This window comes from Phoenix dactylifera, unplaced genomic scaffold, assembly GCF_009389715.1.
Source record: "Phoenix dactylifera cultivar Barhee BC4 unplaced genomic scaffold, palm_55x_up_171113_PBpolish2nd_filt_p 000340F, whole genome shotgun sequence".
Taxonomy (NCBI): domain Eukaryota; kingdom Viridiplantae; phylum Streptophyta; class Magnoliopsida; order Arecales; family Arecaceae; genus Phoenix; species Phoenix dactylifera.
Genome location: NW_024067800.1, coordinates 354,829 through 368,590, shown reverse-complemented (window position 1 = coordinate 368,590; position 13,762 = coordinate 354,829). Strand labels below are relative to the sequence as shown.

The window sequence follows — 13,762 nt, the reverse complement described above, 5'->3', positions numbered from 1 at the left end:
TTTTGAGTTTTTGATTTCTAGGTCAATAGTGTTAATATTTTTAATGCTCTCCTTTTTATTTAATAGATTTTCAATATCTTCCTTTAGTTTTTGATTAGAGGCTTTTAATTCTTTATTCTTTGCTCCTAACATACCACAATCACCCATAAGTTCTTGAAAAGCCTCATATAATTCTTCTAAAGTAAAATTTATAGTTGGGTTTTGACATACCTCATCGTCTTCAAACGCCATGAAGCACAAATTGGCGGTCTCTTCCTTTTCTTCCTCAGAGGATGATGTGTCACTATCATCCCATGTTGCCTTTAATGCCTTCTTCTTCTCCTTTCCAAAATACTTCTTTTGTTGAGGGCATTTGGAACGAACGTGTCCCGGTCTCTTGCAATCATAGCATATGATTGGGTCTCTTTCTTTTTCCTTTTCTTTTTCCAATCATTTCTCCCTCCAAATTTCTTTCTTGGGAAAGGTTTCTTTCTTCTCATGAATTTCTTAAATTTTCTTACTATCAAGCCCAAGTCCTCATCTTGGCTTTCTTCTTCACTCTCACTACTCTCTTCTTCACACACACTTGAAGTAGCTTTGAGTGCGATTGTCCTTTTCTTCGGCAACTCTTCTTCATGTTGCTTCATTGTGAGCTCATGCGTCATCAATGAGCCCAGTAGTTGTTCTAATCCCAAAGTGTTGAGGTCTTTGGCTTCTACGATTGCCGTGACCTTTGCTTCCCATGCTTTCGGCAAAGACCTGAGAATTTTACTCACAAGTTCCGGGTTAGTATAAGATTTACCCAAACTCTTTAGACCATTAATTATATCGGTAAAGCGAGTAAACATGCATGTGATGGTTTCATTAGGTTCCATCTTAAACAATTCATATTTGTGAACTAGAATGTTCACTTTGGACTCTTTGACTTGATTTGTACCCTCATGGGTAACTTCAAGCCTATCCCATATTTCCTTGGCGGAACTACATGTAGAGACTCTATTGAACTCATTTACATCTAAAGAACAAAATAGTGAGTTCATGGCTCTAGAATTGAGTTGAGCCATCCTATCATCATTCTCATCCCAATCCTCCTCAGGTTTGGGAACTCGAATGCCATTAACCACATGTGATGGTTCTTGTGGTCCCTTGACTATAACCCTCCACAAGGCATAGTCTTGTGCTTGAATGAAGATTTTCATTCTAGTCTTCCAATAGGTATAATTTGTCCCATTGAAGAGTGGAGGTCTATTGGTTGCTTGCCCCTCGGCAGGAACATTGTTAAAGGGTGTTCCCATCTAGATCTTTGGCTAAGACGGTTAGGTCTTTCAAGAAATACACAGAGCACCTGCTCTGATACCACTTGTTGCCCAGAGATGGTCACCCAAGAGGGGGATGAATTGGGTGTTTTAAAACTCTTCGGCTAATTAAAATTAAAACACACAAATATATGAAATAAGGTAATGATAGTGGGATGAGAAGACACAATCACAAACACACGGTTTTATAGTGGTTCGGAGCTTCCACTGCTCCTACATCCACTCCCCAAAGCGCCTTTGGGTATTTCCACTATAATCCAAGATTACAGTACGGTAGTTTTGCGAGTTTACTACCCAACTCGTTGTTTTACACCGGGCTCACAACAAACCCTAAACCCCCAATTTCTCTTAGGCTTGGGACGCCTTTCCCTTGTTCCAAGTCCCTTGACTTGAACAAGCACTACAATCAAAGAGTTTACAAAAGAGAATAAAAGCTCTAAAAAGCAAATATATCAATTATGAACAATTTAACCCGGAAGAATCTTTTTGCCGTTGGAAGCGTGGGAGATGTTGATTCTTCCGATGTGGAGTGCGTAGGATCGAGTGTGAGCTTTGAATCCCGAGCGCACGAGAGCGGTTGAGCTTGAAATCACAAGAGAACCTTGAATGCACTTGATTTCTACACTTTAATGCTCTCACTCTCTTGAACTTTTCTCTCTTGAATAATTTTGCTTTTGGGTTGGTGAAGAGTTGTTGAGAACCACTTAAGAGGTCCCTTTTATAGCCCAAAAAGCAAATATAGCCGTTAGAAACAAAAAGAGAAGGATTTGAAATTCAAACCAAACCTGAAAAGCTGTCAGTCGCGTCCCAGGCGCTCCGGGGACGTCTCTGCTACAGCGAGAGACGTCTCGCCTACAGGATTTTTACTTTTTACTTTATCTGGGGTCGACTCGGCACTTTACGGGGACGTCTCGGCTTGTCTGCACTTTTTGAGTGGGGACGACTCCGCTTGTTTGGGGACGACTCCGCTTCTTTATCTTTGAAAAATATGTCCTTTGGAATTCCCTGAGAGAGTCGACTCCGCTCTTTCAGGGGACGTCTCGGCTTGTCTGCACTTTTATGCATGGGGACGTCTCCGCTTGTTTGGGGACGACTCCGCTTCTTTATCTTTGAAAAATATGTCCTCTGGAATTCCCTGAGAGAGTCGACTCCGCTCTTTCAGGGGACGTCTCGGCTTGTCTGCACTTTTATGCATGGGGACGTCTCCGCTATCTCAGGGTCGACTCCGCTTCCTTATCACCGCAGAAACCATTCTCTGGAAAACCCTGAGAGAGCCATCTCCGCCATCTTGGGGACGACTCGGGAAGTCTCCTTTTTGCTTGCGGGGACGACTCCGCGTACAGCGGGGACGTCTCGCGCATATCCCTTGAAAAACGTCTTTCTGCCGCCACTGAGAGAGTCGACTCCGCTACTGAGAGAGTCGACTCCGCTAACGCGGGGACGACTCGGCAGGTGTCGGGGACGTCTCCAAGTGTGCCAGTTCTTTCTGTTTGTGCCAGAGACGTCTCTGAAACTATCAGGAGACGTCTCGGCTGTCCCTGAACTTTTTCTTTAGCTCAAAATATTCTTCAATAAATTCATAAAAATTATGGGAACTTGCCTAGACATTTCTTAACAATATTCTAAGTAAAACACATGAATTTCTCAATTGAATTGTTAAGATATAATGGAATTTTACTCTAGTGTTTTGTATTCATCAAAATCCATTAGGGGGTCAACAAATACACATGTAATTAATTGACATATATTTTCAAGTATGGCAATCGTCAAAGCAAGGAATATAAAAGTGTAGTGTGCATCAAATCATATGACTTTCTCAGAGTACTAATACCTCCACCACAACAGAGCACCGCCTGAGTTTTAGGTGCACTACTCAAGTCCACAAATATTTTCTACACTTTATTAGAACCTGATCCATCAAATTTTCAGAATATCACATGTTGTCTAAATTTGTCAAGAATGGTTCGCATGTAAAGAAAGAGCTATCAATCTCAACTAAACAACCCGGGTACACAGAGGTCCAATACAATGGAGTCAAACCAGCCATTACCACATGTCACTAGGTTCAGCCTAACCAACTCATTCATGCTTATTTTTATTTTATTTTTTTTTCAATACACATGACAACTACAGCTATCCAACCCCATTAGGCTCTAGTAAGGTCCATGTGCGAGCTTTCAGTCAATGACCCCCGATCCAGTTGGCTCAAGACATTAGGTGAAACACCCCTCGGACTTAATTACTCGAACCAGACTACGCCACGAGGCCAGACTTGTCATCATAAGTATTTTTTTTTTTGAATAATAATTATGCAAGAAAAGAAATGATAGACTGAACCATATAAATATTTTTATTATATATGTGACTGCATCGTGACTATAGGTCAACCAAAGTCGGATCATAAGGCACCTAAGTAATCTAGTCGGGATATTCAACCTCTATCTTTATGTGAAAACCAAATCCTGAACCTTATGGTACGAACAAGGATACTCATACTTCTTTTATGGATAAGGCTAACAAAAATGCAGTTAACAAATATGAACTCCTGAGGCCTTCCTATTGTCATTAAGTACACGTGTGGGGATCTAATAATAGGTCTCTGATCAGTCATAGTATGCATGTGTTCCTTGTCTTAATAGTTGTACACACTCAATATGAAAATACATGTGCATTTGCTCAGAAAAGAAAGTAATAGAATAAATCAAATGCAAAAATAATTTTTTTTTTTTTTTTGCAAAATATTTCCCTCCCCCCAACTTAAATATTGCATTGTCCTCAATGTAAAAGATGCAAGAAAGCTATATGTGAGAAACAATAGAGAAAAGAATATTAGAGAGAAGAAGACTACCTTGAGCTGTTGATTTCCAGAAAAGAAGACCTACAAAATAAGAAAAAAAATAAAAGAAAAAAAAATAATTCTAACTAATATACACATACCTTGGCCGTCATGCTCAGTCATAAGAAGGCTCCTCCAAGGAAAAGGAGTCCTCTTCATCTGCAAAATTCTCAAGAAAAGGTCTTAATCTGTGTCCATTTATCTTAAAAATTTGACCATCCTGTGGATTCTCAATTTCAACTGCCCCGTGTGGAAAAACAGTTTTTACAATGAAAGGACCTGTCCATCTTGATCGTAACTTTCCAGAAAACAGATGTAAGCAAGAGTCATACAAAAGAACTTTTTGTGCAGGTTCAAAAGATTTTCTTAGAATTGATTTATCATGCCTAATTTTCATTCGTTCTTTACAAAGTCTAGCATTGTCATACGCATCCCGACGAATTTCATTCAACTCACTTAATTGTAATTTTCGAATTAAACCAGCATCTGACAATTCAAAGTTCAATTTTCTAATGGCCCAATATGATTTATGCTCTAATTCAACAGGTAGATGACATGCTTTTCCATAGACTAGCCGATACGGGGACATACCAAGAATAGTTTTATAAGCAGTACGGTAAGCCCACAATGCATCAGAAAGTTTTAAAGACCAGTCTTTGCGTAATGGATTCACCGTTTTCTCTAAAATTCGTTTAATCTCCCGATTGGCTAGCTCTACTTGGCCACTAGTCTGCGGGTGATAAGGAGTTGCAATTCTATGAGTGATACCGTACTTTCGTAATAGGATCTCAAAAGGCTTATTACAGAAATGTTTTCCTCCATCACTAATTATAACCTTGGGCATCCCAAATCGTGAAAAAATATTTTCTTTTAGAAATTTCAAAACAGGTTTGTGATCATTAGTTCTACAGGCAACAGCTTCTACCCATTTTGACACATAGTCAACACCAACTAAAATATACTCATATCCAAAAGACGGTGGGAATGGGCCCATAAAATCGATGCCCCACATGTCAAAAATTTCAATAGCAGTAATGGGCTGAAGAGGCATCATTTGCCTACGAGTTAGACTTCCAACACGTTGACATGGGTCACATGTCCTACAGAACTCGTGGGCATCTTTAAATAGTGTAGGCCAATAAAAACCACATTGCAACACCTTAGCTGCCATTTTCTTAGATGCAAAGTGTCCTCCACAAGCACTGGCATGACAAAAAGAGAGTACACTTTGTATCTCATGTTCCGGAATGCATCTTCTAAAGATTTGATCATTGCAATACTTGAACAAATAAGGAGCATCATAATAATAATTTCTTACTTCACGCAAGAAATTATTCTTATCATTCGATCCCCAATGCTCCGGCATCCGGTTAGTGACAAGAAAGTTTACAATATCAGCATACCATGGCATAGTAGAAAGTGCAAACAATTGCTCTTCAGGGAACGAGTCCTTGATGGGCAACTGTGGCACCGAATCATTAAAAACTAGCCGTGATAAATGGTCAGCAACCACATTCTCTACTCCCTTTTTATCTTTGATAGTGATGTCAAATTCTTGGAGTAAAAGAATCCATCGTATTAAGCGTGGTTTAGCCTCTTTCTTATCCAGTAAATATTTTAGCGCTGCATGATCTGTAAAGATAACAATAGGAGCACCAAGGATATAAGAGCGAAATTGTCTAATGCAAATACTACTGCAAGCAATTCCTTTTCGGTGGTGGTGTAATTCATTTGAGCATCATTTAAAGTTTTGCTTGCATAGTAAATGACATATGGCTTATTATCCTTGCATTGTCCTAGGACAGCTCCTATCGCATAGTCACTAGCATCGCACATGATCTCAAAAGGTAATGACCAATCGGGTGGTCGCACGATGGGTGCAGTGCTAAGCATAGACTTCAACTTTTCGAATGCCTCTTGACAGCTTTCAGTCCAATTGAACGATGTATCAAGGGATAGGAGGTTACATAATGGTCGGGCTATGACACTAAAGTCCTTGATGAACCTCCTATAAAATCCGGCATGACCCAAAAATGATCTAACATCTCTAACCGTCTTGGGTGCAGGTAGCTTGGCGATTAAGTCAATCTTAGCTCTATCAACTTCCATGCCCTTCGATGAAACAATATGTCCTAGGACAATTCCCTTTGGCACCATGAAGTGGCATTTCTCCCAATTCAGTATCAGGTTCTTTTCTATACACCGAGCTAAGACAGCTTGTAAATGTAGTAAACAATCATCAAAAGAATCGCCAAAAACAGAAAAATCATCCATGAATACTTCCAAAAACTTCTCGTTCATGTCTTCAAAAATACTGAGCATGCATCTATGAAATGTTGCAGGTGCATTACATAACCCGAACGGCATCCGACGGAAACCGAATGTACCAAAAGGACAAGTGAAAGTAGTCTTCTCTTGATCTTCTGGTGAAATCTCGATTTGGTAGGATCCGGAATAGCCATCGAGAAAACAATAAAAATTATGTCCTGCAACTCTTTCCAAAACTTGGTCTAGGAAGGGTAAGGGAAAGTGATCTTTCCTAGTGACCAAATTCAATTTTCGATAGTCAACACACATGCGCCAACTTGTGGGGACATGAGTCGGGACTAACTCGCCCTGCTCATTTTTGACTACCGTCAGACCTGCTTTTTTGGGCACGACTTGAGTAGGACTTACCCACTTGCTATCGGAAATTGGGTAAATAATACCCACGTCAAGCAACTTGAGGACTTTTGCTTTAACCACATCTCTCATCGTAGGATTCAACCTGCGTTGCATTTGCCTTGTGGTTTTGGCATTGTCCTCCAAATATATCCGGTGCGTGCAAATTAAAGGGCTAATCCCCTTCAAGTCTGCAATAGACCACCCTAAAGCTCCTCTATGATTCTTTAGAATACCAAGTAATTTTCTTTCTTGGGCATGATCAAGATCAGATGAGATGATTATAGGAAATGTGTCATTGGATCCAAGAAAGGCATACTTGAGTTCCTTCGGTAAAGGTTTCAACTCGAGCTTAGGTGCTTGTTCATGGGATGGTACTATCTTTGCTCCTCAAAATGGCAAATGTTCAAATTCCTCTATTCTCGGTCTCCACCCATTGACCATCATGACATCTGAGTTATCTAAAATAGGTGGGACCGTATCATCAGCAGTACCTTCAGAACAACAATCTATCAAACTATTGTCGGCCGATTCAGTAAATGTTTCTTTTAACAAATATTCTTCCGCAATGGTTTCAACCCATTCAACTTCTTTACTTTCTTCATGTTCACTGGGTTGTTTGCCTATACTAAAGACGTTCAGTTCCAAAGTCATATTGCCAAAAGAAAGCTTCATGACACCATTCCTACAATTGATCAATGCATTAGAAGTTGCAAGAAATGGGCATCCTAAGATGACCGGAATCTGAGATGGTGAATTGGAAGCCGGATGTGTGTCCAGTACGATAAAGTCAATAGGAAAATAGAACTTGTCTACTTGGACCAAGACATCTTCGATAATTCCTCTAGGGACCTTCACTGACCAGTCAGCTAATTGTAAGGTGACAGTTGTTGGCTTCAACTCACCCAAACCGAGTTGCTCATATACCGTATATGGCAACAAGTTCACACTCGCCCCTAAATCTAGCAATGCTCGCTCAATCCTAAAATTGCCAATGATGCACGAGATAGTTGGGCAACCTGGATCTTTATATTTAGGAAGAATGTTATGCTGTAAAATTGCACTCACATTTTCAGCCAGAAATGCCTTCTTCTTGACATTTAAATGACGCTTGACAGTGCACAAATCTTTCAAAAATTTTGCATATGAAGGCACTTGTTTGATTGCATCAAGAAGAGGTACATTGATTTTTACTTGCTTAAAAAGCTCAAGAATTTCAGAGTTTGGTTCAAGCTTTTGCAAGGGCTTTAATCTTTGTGGAAATGGTGCAGGAAAAGGACATTTGATTTTTTCAGTAGATGTTGGTGCTTCAGTTTCTTCGTTATCCTTTTCTTTTGTCTTTAAAGGGTCAGAATTAGGTATGGCTTGAGTTTGTTCTGGGATTGGTCGGTCAATAATCTTTCCACTTCGCAATGTTATTATACTCTTTGCTTGCTCTTTATGCAAAGTTGAAGATGATGCATTGCTACCGCCGTAGACTTGAGGGTTAGGTTGTGGTTGAGCTGGTAGCTTACCCTTCTCTTGAGCACTTAAAGCAATGGTCAGCATTGTCAGTTGATTTCTTAATTCATCATTGATTTTAGCTTGACCTTGCATGAAAGATTGTAAAGTTTCTTTGAGACTGGGTTTTTGAGGGGGTGCGTGTGCATAATGAGGTGGCGGAGGTGGAGGAGTTGGGTTATATACTTGTTGAGGTTGGTCATTCCTCCACCTGAAATTTGGATGGTTCTTCCATCCGGGGTTGTAAGTACCCGAAAAAGGATTATTGAAAGATTTTTGATAGGTATTCATAACATTGGCCTGATCGTGCAAGACTTCCTTGAATGCGGGTATTGTGGGGCAATCAGTGGTGAGATGGCCAGGCATCTCGCAAATCCTACAACACTCGCTGTTATGCTCTACGGTCTTGACGGGTTCAATCCTTCTAAGTTCAATTTCCTCTACCTTCCTAGTAAGGGCTGCCATTTTAGCTTGAATATCATCTTGAGTACTAAGGTTATATAGGCCCCCATGTCCAATGTTAGTAGGCTTAGGCAAAGGTTTATTCACTCTATCCCCTGTATCCCATAATTGTGCAGTCTCTGCGAGAGAGTCTAAATAGTCCCATGCCTCATCGGGTTGCTTTTCCAAAAATAGACCATTGCACATAGTCTCTATAAATTGTTTTAATTGTGGAGACAATCCCTCGTAAAAGAAACTAATGGTTCTCCATGTTTCAAACCCATGATGAGGACAAGAGAGTAGCAAATCTTTAAATCTCTCCCAGCATTCATAAAATGTTTCATGGTCTTTTTGTTGGAAATTACTAATGTGCCTTTTCAAAAAATTAGTCCTTTGTGCGAGAAAGAACTTTTTTAAGAATTCTCTTTGCATATCATGCCATGTTCCTAACGATCTTGGTCTCAAGGAGTTCAGCCATGTTTTGGCTTTATCCTTCAAGGAAAAAGGAAACAAGGTTAATTTAAGGACATCTTCCGATACATTTGGCACTCTAAATGTGATGCTAATTTCCTCAAAATCCTTAAGGTGAAGATAAGGGTTCTCGGATTCCATTCCATGATACTTTGGCAGCAATTGAATTACTCCTGGTTTGATTTCAAAGTGTCCTACATTTTCAGGAATAATCATGCATGAAGGTTGACTAGTCCTAGTGGGATGTAAGTATTGTCGAAGTGTCATAACTGGGGGTCTACCTTCATTACCATGGTGACTTCCTACATCATCATCAGCCATCTCACAAGATTTGAGATTTTGCGAAAAAGTTTCAATAATGTGATCTAAGGAATTGTCAAAAGGTTGTCGACTCAGACGTCCAGTGTTGTCCCTATTCCAACCTAGCATACAAAATTTCAGAGTTTATTTATTTGTTTGTTTTTTTTTTATTTTTTTATTGATTACCCTTGATCTTTTCTTAAAGTTCTTATCAATTTTCAATTAGCAACAAGGGTTAATGAGATATGATGATAATAAAATTCTGATTCTAAAAAAAATTAAACACAGAAAATACAAAGCAGACAGCAGCAAGGTTGTATATTAATTTAATGGTCGTCAAAGTATCAGAATATCAATCAGACCGTTCAGATGAAAGAAACATGTGTCCTACAGCAGCCGACGAAATTTGAGTGCAATCAGACGGTGGATTACTCAGATATCAGAGTTTTATGCAGACTGTGCAGGAAATAAAAACAGCAGAAATTTTTTTTTTTTTAGTTTTAGTTTTACTATAACGTTCAATCTAACTGATAGGGTACTAATTAAATCTAAAATTATACTAATAACTAAGACGTTCCCCGGCAACGGCGCCAAAAACTTGATGCAAAAATAAAATTGTTCTCCCAAGTGCAGGAGAATCGTACAAGTAGTAAAATCTCGGAAGTCCGAGGTCGAATCCTCAGAGAACGAAATTTATAGATTATTAGCGTAATTTTTAGATTAATTAATTAAATAAATTTGTGGATTAAAATGATGTTTTGATTTTCAGAAATTAAATGCAGAGAATAATAAACACAATTCAATGAAATAAAAATGGTAGGGATCTGGAATCCCCCTTGATGATGTTGCATCCAGGGAATAAACTCTATGGTTCTTGATTAAAGATTAAATGTAGGATAGATCTAATCATGGTATATGTTTCATGAACATATGAACTCAATTTCTAAGCATTCATCGTGCTTTCTACGTCTACGACGAATCAAATACTAAAGCAATCCATATATCAATAATCATAATCCATTAAAGATCTATCTACGAAATAACTACGCATGGATCAAGAACATGTCAATAAATATAAATCATTGAAAGCAAAAGTTTAGAGTTTACTTCAAAGAGCAATACATCAAAGGTTCCTCCATCACCCTCCCTAGGACTTTAGCCTTCCATTTCATACATTAATCCCCCTTTCATTTTCTTTCTTTTTTTTTTTCTCTTTTCTTTTCGGAAACAGGGCCTCCCCTGTTTCCTTTCTCTGTTTTTTTTTTTTCCAAATGGAAGGAGCTCTGTTTTTGAATGGGACTCCCCCCTTTCTCACCCAGCCGAGAGGTATATATCAAGCTGGCGTCGATCCCCCTTCTCACACGCGGTGGAGATGAGCGGACCGATGGATCTGGGGCGTGGATCGCGGGATCATGGTTGCTGGGATTCGGATGCTGGCTGGCCGCGAACGTGGCATGCTGGGAAGCTTCACAGAAGCCGGGATTCGCTGCTGTTCTATTGCAGAAGCAGGGGATGCGGGATGCTCCAACGCGTGAGATCCGGACGTGGGAGAATCACTCGCGGGAGAAGCGGAATCTGGGAGGCTCGTGGATGCTGGGTGGACTGGATCGGAAGGAATGAGCGTGGATCCGGAAGAATCGGATGAGCAGTAGATCCTTGGACGCGCGATGGGATTCTGATTGCTGTGAATCCAAAAGAGGTTGACGGATGTTGATCACGGATGCTGGAATCACGGATCGGAAGCTGGATCTTTGCTGGGATGAGGTGCGGACGAGGCGTGCGCTCGTGAGGAACTCGGATGTGGACGCTTAGATGAAGTCGGATGGAGCTTGAGATGGGGAATGGATGCTGGCCTGCGGATGATGCGAAAGAGGTGGACGGCTGATTCTGGCGATGCAACGCGAAGGGATGCGAAGAAGGCTGGATCGCACGATGCTGGATGAACACGTGGAGGATCACTCACGAGAGAAGCTGGGTTGCACGCATGAGATGAAGTGGGAGAATCATAAACGGGTGCACAGGTTGCTTTGAATTGGCTGCAGTGAACCTGAAAGGCTGAACTTAACCTCCTTCTAGTATGCAACTGGGGTTGACCCATATGGTTGGCTGGTCGCATATGGTAATGCATCTTTTTGGACCTAATACGTATTTTAACTTTAATTTACGATCACCTGCACCCCACAAAAATATAATATTAATACAGCACTTCTATCATCATTTGTTAGCAATAATACTAATTTGAGTGATGTGTAGATCGCACTTTTGTGCTCTCATCAGTTCCTAATCACAATTCCATTTTCATCAAGTTTATTTTTATATATCCATTTGGTTCCTATTATTGAGTATTCAGAGGGTCATTCAACTAGGTTCCATACCTTGTTTCTAGTAAATTGGTTTAGTTCTTCTTGCATTGCATTTATCCAATTTACATCCTTTTCAGCTTCTTCTATGTGTTTAGGTTCAAAGTGTGAGACAAATGCTAGATGATTATTTAAGTTCCTAAGAGATGCTCTAGTCCTAACAGGTTGAGATGGATCATCTAAAATTAATTCTTTAGGATGCCCATGAGCATACCTCCAAGCCTTAGTCAGCCCATGATCCACAATTGCCTCTTGGCTTGTTGATGCATTTCCAATTAGTTTTTGTTCATCTTCTTGTAATGTCATCTCATCCATCTTTTCTTCAAGAATTTCTGCATCATCATCAGGAGCAACTCTCTTGCTAGAAGAGATATCATTAGTATCATCAAAAATAACATGTATAGACTCTTCAATAACAAGGTTTCTTTTGTTAAATACTCTATATGCTTTGCTTGATGTAGAATATCCCAAAAAGATACCTTCATCAGATTTAGAATCAAATTTGCCTAAGTTATCCTTGCCATTATTATGAATGAGACACCTACATCCAAAAATATGAAAATAGTTTACTTTGGACTTTCTATTTTTCCAAAGTTCATAAGGTGTTTTCTTTATAATGGGTCTCAATAAAACTCTATTTAGTATATGACACGATGTATTAATGGCTTCTTCCCAAAAATACTTAGGGAGGTTACTTTCACATAACATGGTTCTAGCCATTTCCTCTAGGGTTCTATTCTTTCTTTCTACAACTCCATTTTGTTGTGGTGTTCTAGGTGCAGAGAAATTATGAGTTATTTCCTTTTTACTACAAAATTCATCAAATAGATGATTTTCAAATTCCGTTCCATGGTCACTTCTAATAGCTATGACTGAAGCATCTCTCGCATTAGTTACTTCCTTATGAAATTTCTTAAATACAGGTGTTACGGGGGAACTTAGCCACCATGCCCCACGTGACCGGCACGCGCGCCCAGGGAGACTACGGCAGCCCCTTGATCCAGCAATCCGACCCCGAGTCGGATATCTTCGGCTCCGCAGCCCGACCCCGAGTCGGCTGCCCCTTGATCCAGCAATCCGACCCCGAGTCGGACATCTTCGTCTCCGCAGCCCGACCCCGAGTCGGACATCTCTCGACAACGACAGGCTATTCCCCAGAGGCACGCCGCAGCCTCCTGCTCCACTACTCCCTGCAACGGTTGTATCTGGCGCTGCTCCACGATCCCCTGTAACAGCCGTACAAGGCGGAGCTCCACTACGCCCTGTCATGGCCGTACCCAACGCTGCCCCACGACGCCCTGTAACGGCCGTGTCAGTGGCAGCTCCATCGTGCCCCACGATGACGAACCCCCCTGAAAGACCCTCCAGCCTGGTATATATGCGGCTGGGGGGAGGAGGGGGGGTAAGCGAGAACTTCCAGAGCATTCTCTTACTTGCTACTATTATCTCTCCTTCTCCTCCAATCTCCTCTGACTTGATCGTCGGAGGGCCCCCACTGCCCCAGTGGTGGTGCGAGGCTTGCTTGCAGGTTTCCCGGTGGAAGGTGGAGCGCAATCAACACCAACCAAGGCAACTCAAACGGAACCCCGTTCACACCGCTGTGCCAATCGTTCTCGGTTTGGACCACCAGCAACAACAGGAAACGCTTGATCTTTATGAGCTAAGAACATGACACAAGTATATTTAGAAAAATCATCTACAATAACAAGACCATATTTGTTTCCACCAAGACTTGTGGTTCTAGTTGGTCCAAATAGATCCATATGTAGTAGTTCAAGAGGTCTAGAGGTAGAGACACAATTTATGGATTTAAAGGAGTTCCTTGATTGTTTGCCATATTGACAAGCTTCACAGATTTTATTTTTCTCAAATTTTAGTTTTGGCAAACCTATTACAGA

General features: G+C 40.6%; 1 pseudogene; it reads left to right on the top strand.

The window, feature by feature from the left end:
• The first annotated feature begins 9,010 nt into the window (after positions 1 to 9,010).
• Positions 9,011 to 9,108, top strand: LOC113461732 (annotated as a pseudogene).
• Positions 9,109 to 13,762: the final 4,654 nt, after the last annotated feature.